The 12048-nt window shown below is 40.8% G+C and overlaps 1 pseudogene; it reads left to right on the forward strand.

Moving 5' to 3' along the window:
• The first annotated feature begins 7172 nt into the window (after positions 1 to 7172).
• LOC122099455 lies at positions 7173 to 8169 on the forward strand (annotated as a pseudogene).
• Positions 8170 to 12048: the final 3879 nt, after the last annotated feature.

The following is a 12048-nucleotide window of genomic DNA, read 5'->3' on the forward strand; positions in this document are numbered from 1 at the left end:
TTGGATTCTTAAAGCCACACAAATATATTAGTTTTTATTTATCCTATCTTTGATTCAACTCATCTTTCTCAAAATAGTTTTTAGTTTTACTTAAATATCCTGCCATTTTTCTAACCCGAACCCTAACTGGAACATTCAGGCTAACCCTCACACTAATCATACCCTAATACTTCTATTATGTACAGTTTCTTATTTCACATTCATCCTAATTGTAACTTTACTTGTTTTTCAAAAATTTGCTTTCAATTTGACCCTAAATTTTCCATTTTCCTAATGCTAACATTACACCCATCTAGAACGGAAACCTAATTTTCACCCTAATGATAGTCCAATTCTAATGTTTAAGAAAAATATTCTAGTTTTTATTCATTCTAGTGAATGCTCCAGTTTGCACTATGGAAATGAATTTCAATTTGCCCTAATTCCCACAAATTTCCTGACTCTACATCTGAAGTTATCTTGTTCCCTAACATGAATCATTATATTATGTGTCCTCAAATTCTCACATCAGGAAAAATATGGTAGTTTCCCTTGATCTTACCTGTTCATGAACCCCTGTACCCTAAAACAGTTTCAGATTTACTCATCATCTAGTCCATTACTTAACACTAACTCTCAACTGAAATCTGGCTGGAAAACTCTCATTAATCATTACAAGAATGATCACTGCGAAATAAATATAATGATAATGCTCTAGTTACTATTCAATCTCACATTTTTTGCTTCCACTTGTTAGTGAAAACTCAATTTCATACTAAAAATATTCCTATTCATAACACTAATCATAATCAGAACAAAATACTGACCCTAATCTTAATATAAGTTATATGTCAATACTAACACTAACACAAGTAAACTAATTTTCACTCATGCTGACTTGATTCAAATAAGCCTTCCAAACATAGGTTACAATTTTTTCCCAATATCTTAGACATTTTCTAACCCTAAACTTAACCTTAACTGGAACAATGAGAATAACTATAAGCCTAATTGTAAGTAGATTCTAATATAGCAATACTCTAGTTCACATTCATTCTAACTCTTACCAGGCTTATTCTAAAATTTACCTTCAATTTGAGCCTCATTCTTTTTCTCCTTCACTCTAACCCTAATCATGGCTGTAATCCTAACCATAAACTTGACCCTAATGGTATCCCAATTATAAAATTTATGAAAATCCCTCATTTTGTGTGATCCTAAATGAAATTGACTTGTAATTCTTGAAATAAATTGCAGGTTTTCCTAAACCCTACAGATTTCTCACTCTTAACTCTGAATCTATCTTGTTCCATAACAGGAATCATAATACCCATTTGATCTCAAATCCTGATATTATGAAATAGAATATATTTCCATGATTGTAACATTTCCTGAATTCCTAGAACCTAAAATAAGTTCAGATTTATTTAACATTTAACCCATTCCTTTTTTTTTTCTTTTTGTTGGTCATGGGGCTTGATCTCTGGGCCTGGGCATGATCCCTGAGCTCTAGGCATGGACACGATCCCTGAGTTCTTTAGCTCAAGGTGTGCACTTTATCACTTGAGCCACAGCACAACTTTCAGGTTTTCTGGTGGTTAATTGGAGATCAGAGTCTCACAGATGCTCCTGCCTGGACTGGCTTTGAACTGCAATCCTCAGAAATCACCTTCCAGGAATGGGAGTCCAGGGAAACTGTAACCAATCAACTAAGTGATTTGAGAATAAACACTGAACACAAATTAAGGAAGTAAAGAAGTTCATACAAGATCTAAAACAAAGCCCCAACAAAGAAATTGAAGCCATCAAAGCCAAACACTTATAAGGAAAAGAAATGAAAAACAAAGTAGAAAGTCTTGATAGTAAGTTAGACCATGCAGAAGATCGAATCTCGTGGATTGAAGACAGCCTAGATATTATAGAGAAAGAATATTCAACCATCCAAGACAAATCCAAGAAATATGGTAGATCTATTCAACATTTTGAAGACACCATCAGAAGGCCTAATCTGAGGATAATGGTTGTAGAGTAGCACCTAGAGACAGAAGTTAATGGTCTAGGAAATTTGTTTAATAGAATCTTAGCAGAGAACTTCCCAAACATGCAAAAAGATAGGCCTATTCAGACACAAGAAGCTTTTAGAACTCAAAATAGACCAGACCAAAACAGGACATCCCACCATCATGTTATAATCTGCACAGGATCAATTCAGACCAAGGAAAAGATCCTTAAAGCTGTCAAGGAGAAAAGATCAATCACCTATAAAGGGAAACTAATTAGAATCACCTCAGATTTCTCAGCAGAGACAATCAAAGCAAGAAGAGCCTGGAATGATGTATGTCATACCCTAAAGACAAACAACTATCAACCAAGAATACTGTATCCAGCTAAACTCTCCTTCATAACCTCAGGTCAAATAAAAACCTTCCATAGCAAAGAAAAACTGAAACAATACATCTCCACCAAACCAGCCCTACAAAAGTTTTTTAAACATGTCCTATACATAGAAGACCACAATAAAGGCCAAGAAACCTCACCCAAACTGAGAATCCAAGAGCCATAGGAAGAACCTAGTTGCTGCAGCCCCCAAGAAGGTGGATTAAATGGCAGGAACTCCCAAATACCTCTCAGTCCTATCTCTCAACATTAACAGACTTAATTCTCCAATTAAGCAACATAGACTGTCTAGTTGGATTAAAAAGCAAGATCCTTCTATCTGCTGCCTTCAGCAGTCACATCTTGCCCATAAAAGCAAACACATTTTCAATGTGAAAGGCTGGAACAAAATCTACCAAGCAAATGGCCCCCATAAACGGACAGGAGTTGCAATACTAATATCAGATAAAATAGACTTCAAATTAAAATTAGTGAGAAGAGATAAAGAAGGTCGCTACATACTAATTAAGGGATCTCTCCTTCAGGAGGATATTACAATTCTAAATCTCCATAAGCAAACAACAGAGCACACAAATTTATCCAAGAAACACTACTTTAACTCAAATCCCACATAGATCCAAAGACATTAATTGTTTCGGACTTTAACACACCACTCTCTCCACTAGATAGATCAACTCCGCAAAAACTCAATAGAGAAACCGCAGATCTGAACAACTGCATAGCTCAACCAGATTTAACAGACATCTACCAAATATTTCACTCAGCAGCATCAGAATACACCTGGGTTTACATGGGACTCAGTGTCAGGTGAGCCTACACCACTTGGCTAACTTCCCCATGTACCATGCGTATTGTAGGCAGTGTGATGTCAGTGGACCACATTTTCAGGGTGTGAAAAGTCTGACATTCTTAATGCATATCTGTAATGTAGTGCAGCAGAAACTAGGAAAATATTGCTTGGCATTCTGGTTTGGTTTGAGAATAAGACTTACAAAGCTAAATATTGTGGTGCATGCCTATAATCTCAGCACTCAAGAAACTGAAACAAGAAGATCACATGGAATATACAGAGACTCTGTGTTCAAACAAAAGGAGGGTAGACAATAATGGAAAGGGTAACACTGATCAACATGCATTGTCCACATGAAATAAAATGAAAATCTCTTTAAAACTATTTAAAGAGATAGTATTTATTATTTATTTTACAATTATTATTTATTTTTATTATTTGCTTATTTGTTACAAATAAACTGCTGATGGCTCACACTTGCAATTCTAGATAGTCAGGAAGCTGAGACATGATGATCCCAATTGACTTTTGGGGGATGGTAACTTGAGGTAAAACTCTCATGGACTTTCTGGCCCAGGCCGTTTGAATCTTGACCCTCAGATCTCAGACTTCTAAGTAATTAAGGTTACAGGGGTGAACCTCCAGCTCCAGGCTTCCAAGTGACTCTTATCTCCAAATAACCACAAAAATGCCAAATGTGGCTCAAGTGATTGAACACCAGGCTTCAGTGAAAAAAATCTCAAGGGACAATACCCAGGCCTCAAGTTCAATTCCCATGAACAACAACAACAGAAATGAAAGAATCATCAATAGAATATGCAATCACTGTTGTTGTTGGTACCCTGTGCTTACATGGTAAATATCAGTAATTTTTCAATGATCTCTTTGTGCATCAAACTATTAAAATCATCTTTGCCATACATCCTGACTCCACATGAGGCAAAAAGATCTAACAAAGATGAAATAAAGATCCTGTGATCATTACTCAGACCAGTTCTCCCCACATTCTGGTGGCTGTTGGTGACTGTGGGAAGAGGCTTTTTTTCTGAACAGACAATGTCCACAGATGCACAGTGAGGTCCCTCAAAAGCTAGCAGAAGGCATGCACCTATTCCCATCCTCAATCACTGTAAGCATGGTGGGACTCATTTTCTGAGAAGCTTTCACACTACTGCTGTGTGTAGAATACAGTCATCAAACTGGAAATGAGTTAATATTGATACTAAAGCTAACTCTCAGCATCTATTATTGCATCCCAGAAGGAGGTGATGCACAGAGATATGTGCATGTGTGTGTGGAAGTACACACCTGTGTGAACAGCAGTATTGGGATTTAAACTGAGTCTCACACTCTCACTTGGCTTTTTCACTCAAGTATAGCACTTGGTGCTATACTTCTCAGGCCAAAGTTTCACTGACTTGTTTTTTTTTTTTTTTGTTAGTTAACTGGAAATATGAGTCTTGGAACTATTCTGCCCAGATTTTTCTGCAAACCCTAGATCTGAGCCTTCTGAGTATTTAGAATTATAGGTGTGAGACACTTGTTGCCAGCTCCAACTACTATCCAAGGAGACACATGGCTTTATTGATACAGCTGGTTGGCCTTGGTTTATGATTAGTGGAGATTGGAGTTGGAACTCCAGCCTTTCCTAGGGTCTGAGTTGGTAATTCTAGGCATCTTGTCACCACTCCTCAGACAGAATTGCCTTTAGCCTTTAGCCATCTTGTCACAGAATTGAGAGGTAACTGCCAAGTCTCCTGGAATTCAGGGCCAATGCAAGGGATATCTGTTGGTTCTGAGTAACCAGGGCTGCCGTTTCCATGGCGTTTCAGGCTTCCAGATTTGCCTGCTAGATCACTGTGCTTCCTATGCTTCCAGCACCTTTCACTCACAAGGACTAGGGCAGGCCCAGGACTCTTCTTTGAGGTGCCATGTTTGTTTATTGGGTGAAGAATATGAATGTAAGAATAAGCATACTCACTCAATCCAGGGCATAGAAAGCTGTTCACAGGCTTTCAGGATTTCAGCTTGACCATTCTGGGGTTGACTCCCACTGCCTCTACCTTGAAACATCCTCTTCAGAACCTAGATCAAGAGGGTCCATAAGGGGCCTGCATTGCATCTCAACACTGCCTAGCTGCTTTCCTGATAAGCTGCTCCTCCTGCACTCCTCCTGCTATGTGTGATGAAGGGGGCCAGAAAATCTATACCAAAATAATCCTGCTATAGCATGTGGGGTCAAAGTTCATAGGGCATAGAAACATTTTCCTGGGTTTTCATACTCAGGAAAATGAGTGATTATTCTCTTTTTTGATTGGTTTTGTTTTTCATTATTTCTGGATGCTGTATATGTAAACACAGACTGGTTCAAATGTGCTCTTTGAACAATGTCTTAATTTGATAAGCAGACATCTCACAATAAGTCAAATACCCAATAGCCCCATTTGTGAAAGGTCTTCTCTTCTCCAAAACCTTCAAGAAGATGCCAGAAAGACAAGAAGATATTTTTGTAACCCTTCTCTTTGATCCATGTGTGAACACAAAGTGTGGATCCAAAGTGTGGATCAAAGTGTGGTAGAGCAACAGTCTTGACCAAAAAAGCTCAGGGAGAGCACCTAGACCCTGAGTTCAAGCCCTTGGAACAAAACAAAAGCAAAAGAAAACAATCCACAATATGTATGAGATATATGGATATACCTGTATTATACCATAACTATGCTGTAAAAATAAACCTATTAGAAAATTTAAATTTGTTTTCTTTTGTAGCTCAGTACCAGAAGCTCAGGACTATAATACTACTTACTCAAGAGACACTTCTCATCAATTCACCAGGAAAAAGCTGGGAGTGAAAGTGTTGCTCAAGTGGCAGAGTGCCCGCCACAAAACTAAAAGCTAAAACAAAAAGCTTGAGCCCTGTATTTAAACAGAATACTGGACCAAAACATTTCTTTTGTGTCCCTGTCTACCTTCTATCTTTCTAGAGTGAACTGAATCAATACTGTTTCATTTTTACCAGAGAAAAAAATGGCTCTGAAAATGGTGCTGGGAAAACTAGATATTCACCTTGAGAAGATTGAAACTCAGTTGCTATCTCTTACGCCATACCACCTACACACACACACACACACACACACACACACACACATTAATTCAATTTAATCAAAAGATCAGTGCTAGAGAACCTGCTATTGATTACATGTAAGACTCAGATTAGCCCCTTCCAAGTCAAATCTCTGGGGCTAGGGAGTGAACTCCAGGCCAGACACACACTAGGCAATGCTCTAACATTTGAACTGTGCCTCTATCCCTTTTTTATTTAATATTTTTGAGGGGGTCTTACTACCTTGATTCAAAGTGCCATTGAATGTATAATATCCTTGCACTGTTCCCCAAAAGCCCAAATTACAGCATCTGCCAACATTTCCAGTTTTTCTCATTTTTTTTCCTACCTTCCACACACATAATCTCACTTCAGAAGATACTTTTCTCAGGTATTTGTTCTGATGAAAAACTGACTACTTGCTGGGTGCTAGTGGCTCACGCCTCTAATCCTAGCTACTCAGGAGGCTGAGATCTAAGGATCACAGTTCAAAGCCAGCCCGGCAGAAAAGTCAGTGAGACTCTTATCTCAAATTAACCACTAGAAAACCGGAAGTGGTGCTGTGGCTCAAGCAGTAGAATGTTCGCCTTGAGCTGAAGAGCACGGGATAGTGCCCAAGTCCAGAGTTCAAGCCCCACGACTGACAAAAAGCAAACAAAAAACCTGACTACATGCAACCCAGTTAATATGCAGCAATCCCTTGTATTTGATGCACTGACATTTTATAATCTAAAAAGAAAACAAAAAATTCCACTTAAAGTTCTATGAGGGCAGAGTGAGAAAGGTGAGGGGCCCTGGGATTAGACATGTGGAACTCCTGACCTAAGTGGGAGAGTAAGCACCTTCCCCACATCAGGACCTTCATGACACCAAATCTGCACCTTTGGGCCTCTGTCAGTGTCCACAATGACTACCCCACTCGTATCTGCCACCATTTTCAACTTGAGAGAAGCTTTATGCAAGGTTTGGTTGACAAGATGCTCAATGACAGAGCTCCCAGAGAAGGGGCTGCTTGCTGGACAGGAAGGCAGTGGTCTCTCCTGCTGCTGAGGTGTTTCCCTTGGAGGCACTTGGCCAACACCCTGCCCAGCACCAACTTCCACCAGAGCTAGGTCATCAGCAACCTGAAGGGTGAGCCAGTCCCAGTCTTGTACTCTAAGGACAGCAGCTTCAGAGACTGCTCTTTCTCACAGGTGCTGAGCAGCTGCTGCCCAATCAGAAGCAGACCAAAAGAGGCAGGTCAACTCCAGGCGCTATAAGACCTAGCTGTTCCTCCAATTTGAAGAAAACACCTATAGAGACAAGTGTCACTTCATGCACAGCATCCACAAGCTCCACAGTCTAGCCTGCCATCCCAAGTGCAAGATCTAGCTGGGTTGCACCTTCCATGTCACCAACCTTTGCCTCTATGAGCTCTGCTGCCACTTCATCCACAAAACCAAGGAACGCAGAGCCCTGGCCAGGACCTTTCTGCAGACCTTCCCTATCTCCAGGATAGCTTTAGCTTTGCTGGATTTTCCAGTGCCAATGAGACTGCTGCCACCACTGGATTGCTAGATAGCCCCACGTCCATCATCCCAACACCCATCCTGATTGCCGATGACCTCCTGGGCTCATCCAACCTTCCTGATGGCACCAATAACCCCTTCACCTTCTAGAGCCAGGTATTTGTTCTTTACCTCTTTCATGGGGCTGCCTTTCATGTCTACCCCACCACCTTCCTATTCTGATCCATGTCTGAGTTCTCTCACATGTTTGATTGTCATGCCACCCCTCAGGATTCTCTCTTGGGTCAAGGCTACCTGTGCAGTGCAGCAGGAGCCATGCTGGGTCAGATTCCCCCATCTTGGACAATTCAGGAGACCTGCCCATTTTCAGCAAACTTTCCATCTCATATGACTAAAGCACCAGGTTAAGGAGGGACACCCCCAATCCATTCCTTCTACTCCCCTTCCTCCTGCACCACATCCTAGATCTAATTAATCACCAAAAATCCTGGAAGTGACCTGTATCTCAAGTGGTACAGTACTAGCTTCATGTTAAATGAAGCTCAAGGATAGCTTCTATCCTGAATTCAAGCACCAAGACCACCACAGAACATCAACAATAAAAAGATGAGTGATTTGGAAATGGAAAAAGGCCTTTATAGTCAAGTAGATCCACTGAAATGGAAAAAAAATAACCCTGTCTTATGACTAAAGGACTCAATATTGTACTTTATTTTACTTTTTATCAGTTGTGGAGCTTTAGTCATGGCCTGGGCAACGTCCCAGAACTTTTTTGCTCAAGACTAGCACTCTACTTCTTTAAGCAACAGCTATACATCTGGTTAAGGGGGTGGTTAATTAGAGTAAGAATATCACAGACTTTCTTGCTCAGGCTGGCTTTGAACTATGATCCTCAGATCTCAGCCTCCTAGAAGCTAGGATAACAATTTTGAGTCACCAGTGCCCAGCTAGGACTTAATATTTCTAAAAGAGGGCTGGGAAGTTGGCTCAGTGGTAGAGCGCTTGGGTTGCATGCCTGTGGCCCTGGGTTCGATTCCTCAGCACCACAAAAGCAAAAAGAAAAAGCCGGAAGTGGCGCTATGGCTCAAGTGGTAGCGCACTAGCCTTTAGCTGAAGAGCTGAGGGACAGCGCCCAGGCCCAGAATTCAGGCCCCAAGACTGGACCAAAAAAAAAAAAATTCTAAAAGAGCAGTACTTTTCAAATTGCCTTTGCATTCAAAATGCCCCCTTACAAGATTGTGACCTAGGTTTAAATTAATTGCAAAATTCATTCTAAAATGTGTACGGGACTATAAGAAATCCTAAACAAACTAATTGGATACTGCAAAAACAAGAGGAAGTTAAGTAGGGGAGGATGACTCACATCTGTGATCTTTGCTACTCAGAAAGAAGAGATCTGAGGACGGTAATTCAAAACCAACCTGAGGAAGAAAAACCTTTCCAAAAATTATTTCCAAAAGAAAAAAAACAACAACAACAAATATCCAAAATTGGAGCTATGAACATGAGAAAAAACTGTTCAAGGACAGTATTGACATGTACTTTTCCTTTTTCCTTTATATGTTTTTCCTTAGTTTAAAATTGCCATTGTCAAAATTTTGTTTCTTTGATATATTTATCTTTCATGCCACCAATGGAGTTTGAACTCAGGACCTTGCTCTCTTGCTTATTTTTTTGTTCAACGCTTGTACATAGAACTTTAGCTACACCTCTAGTTCCTGACTTTTACTGATTCATTGAATAAGGGTCTTTAAGATTTGTCTGCAGGTGCTGCTTTGAACCTCCATCTTTAGAATATGCCACTTTAGAAGCTAGAGGTAGTGAGATGGTCCATGACACCTGGCAAGTCATTTTCCATTTATGCAAGTCTTCTTTCTCCTAATTATGATGTATTTTATGTCAGTGTTCATATTTCTTATGTACTTTTTTCCAAAATTTTTAGTGTGATTGATTGCATAATTTCACAAATTTCAAAGTATTTGGGGATAGTGATGCTTAGTTAAAGTTACAAACACATTCTAACACTCATGGGGCAAATTGCCTATCATGGTCCATAAAGTTTATGAGTTCTATGGGCTTTGACTATACAGTTATTTCTTCCATATTGAGTGATATTTACATTACTTTCTTCTTGCAGAGTGTCAGCTGTTCTCTCTTTCCCACTCATTTCCTCCCTCCCAACGCTGCCTTTAAGTTGCTTGGTTTGTTTTGATCAATGTCCAGTGCAGCTGATGGGTCTCACTGTTGTATGTTTTCCCGTTTCCCTCTAGTTCTGTGTCCTCCTCCTAGTTTCCCTCTGATGTTCACATATATACCATATGTGGTCAGCGGCATGGGGTCATTTAGTAATGATTGGACTAGATGAGTGGGAGTCTTTTGTTTCTCGTCTTGTTTACTTTGTTGTATTACCTTATGTTCTGGATTTAACATCCACTTATCAGGGAGACCATGTGCCATTTGTCTCTTTCTTCTTGGTTTACCTCACTCAACATGATTTCTTCTAGTTCTATCCATTTCCCTGTGAATGCCATTATTTTGTTCTTTCTAATGGCAGCATAATATTCCATTGTATATAAATACAATTTTTTGATCCATTCATCTGTAGTGAGAGCATCTGGGTTGTTTCCATATCCTGGCTATTGTGAACAGTGCTGCAATAAACATGGAGGTGCACGTGTCCTTGTATCATGGTTCCTGTTGTTCAGGATAGATGCCTAGGAGTAGTATGGCTGGCTCATAGGAGAGGTCAATATTTAGCTTTCTGAGACCCTCCAAACTGCTTTCCAAAGTGGTTTGTATAAGTGTACATTCCCACCAGCAGTGCAATAGGGTTCCTCCTTCTCTGCATCCCCTCCAGCATTTGTCGTTGGCTGACTTTAGGATGTGGGCCATTCTGACTGGGGTAAGGTGGTATCTCAAGGTTGTCTTTATTTGCATTTCCTTTATAACCAGGGATGGTGAACATTTCCTCATGTGTTTCTTTGCCATTTTTTATCTCTACTTCTGAGAAGTCTCTCTTTACTTCCCTTGTACATTTAGTAATTGATTTGTTGGGTTTGGGAGGGATTAGTTTCTTGAGTTCCCTGTACATACTGGATATTATCTCCTTGTCTGATATATTGCTGCTAAATATTTTTTCCCGTTAGTTGGTTTTGTTTCTAGTTCGGTTGCTATAGCTTTAGCTGTGCAGAAGCTTTTTTATTTTAAGGTAGTCCCATTTGTTGAGTCTTTCTCAATTTGTTGTGACCCTGGAACTCTGTTCAGGAAGTTCCTGCCTGTGCCTATAAGTTCAAGTGTCTCTCCTACTCTGTCCTGCAGTAGTTTCAGGGATTAAGGATTGATGTTAATCCATTTTGAGTTGATGTTAGTGCATGGTGACAGGCTGGAGTCCACTTTTATTTTTTTGCATGTGGCCGCCCAGTTTTCCCAGCACCAGCACCAGTAGTTGAAGAGGCTGTGCTTCTTCCACTGTATGTCTTTGGCTCCTTTGTCAAATATTAGCTGACTATAGGCATGTAGTTTTATTTCTGGATCTTCTATTCTATTCCCTTGGTCTTCGGGGGTCTGGTTTTTTTTTTGGGGGGGGGGGTCCAGTCGTGGGGCCTGAACTCTGGGCCTGGGTGCTGTCCCTCAGCTCTCCAGCTCAAGGCTAGCGCTCTACCACTTGAGCCATAACGCCACTTCTGGCTTTTTTCTTTTTGCTTATGTGGTGCTGAGGAATCGAACCCAGGGCCTCAGGTGTGGAGCACATGGGCAGCAAATATGGCGCTGGGAGGGGGCTGAGTGGGCAGTGCCTAATTTACTGTAGAGCACATGGCCAGCCAAGATGGCTCTGGGAGGTGGTTGAGTGGGCAGACCCCAATTGATCTTCTGATCAGTGCCTAACCAGCCCATGAAGGCTCAGGTGAATGATAGGGTGTGACCTTGACAGTGATTGGTTCCTCTTCCTCCCTTACCATGCCACCCACCCTTGTTGTCTTTAAAAGGGGCTGCTCTCTGTTAATAAACGAGTTTTTCTACCTGCTGGATTTGGCTCCCCGCTGTGTCTGATTGTCTCCTGGGCTGAGGGAGGCTAGGGAACGGGCGAGCCCCGCACTTACCTTTCCTCGGACCCCGTCCGTCTTTTGTGGGACGGACGAAGACCCAACACTCAGGCATGCAAGGCAAGTGCTCTACCACTGAGCCACCTTCCCAGCCCCTCGGGGGTCTGTTTTTGTGAAAGTACCATGCTGTCTTTGTCATTATGGCTCTATAGTACAGTTTGAAGTCTGGCA

This window comes from Dipodomys spectabilis, unplaced genomic scaffold (genome assembly GCF_019054845.1).
Source record: "Dipodomys spectabilis isolate Male_0828 unplaced genomic scaffold, ASM1905484v1 ptg000515l, whole genome shotgun sequence".
In the NCBI taxonomy this organism is placed as follows: Eukaryota; Metazoa; Chordata; class Mammalia; order Rodentia; family Heteromyidae; genus Dipodomys; species Dipodomys spectabilis.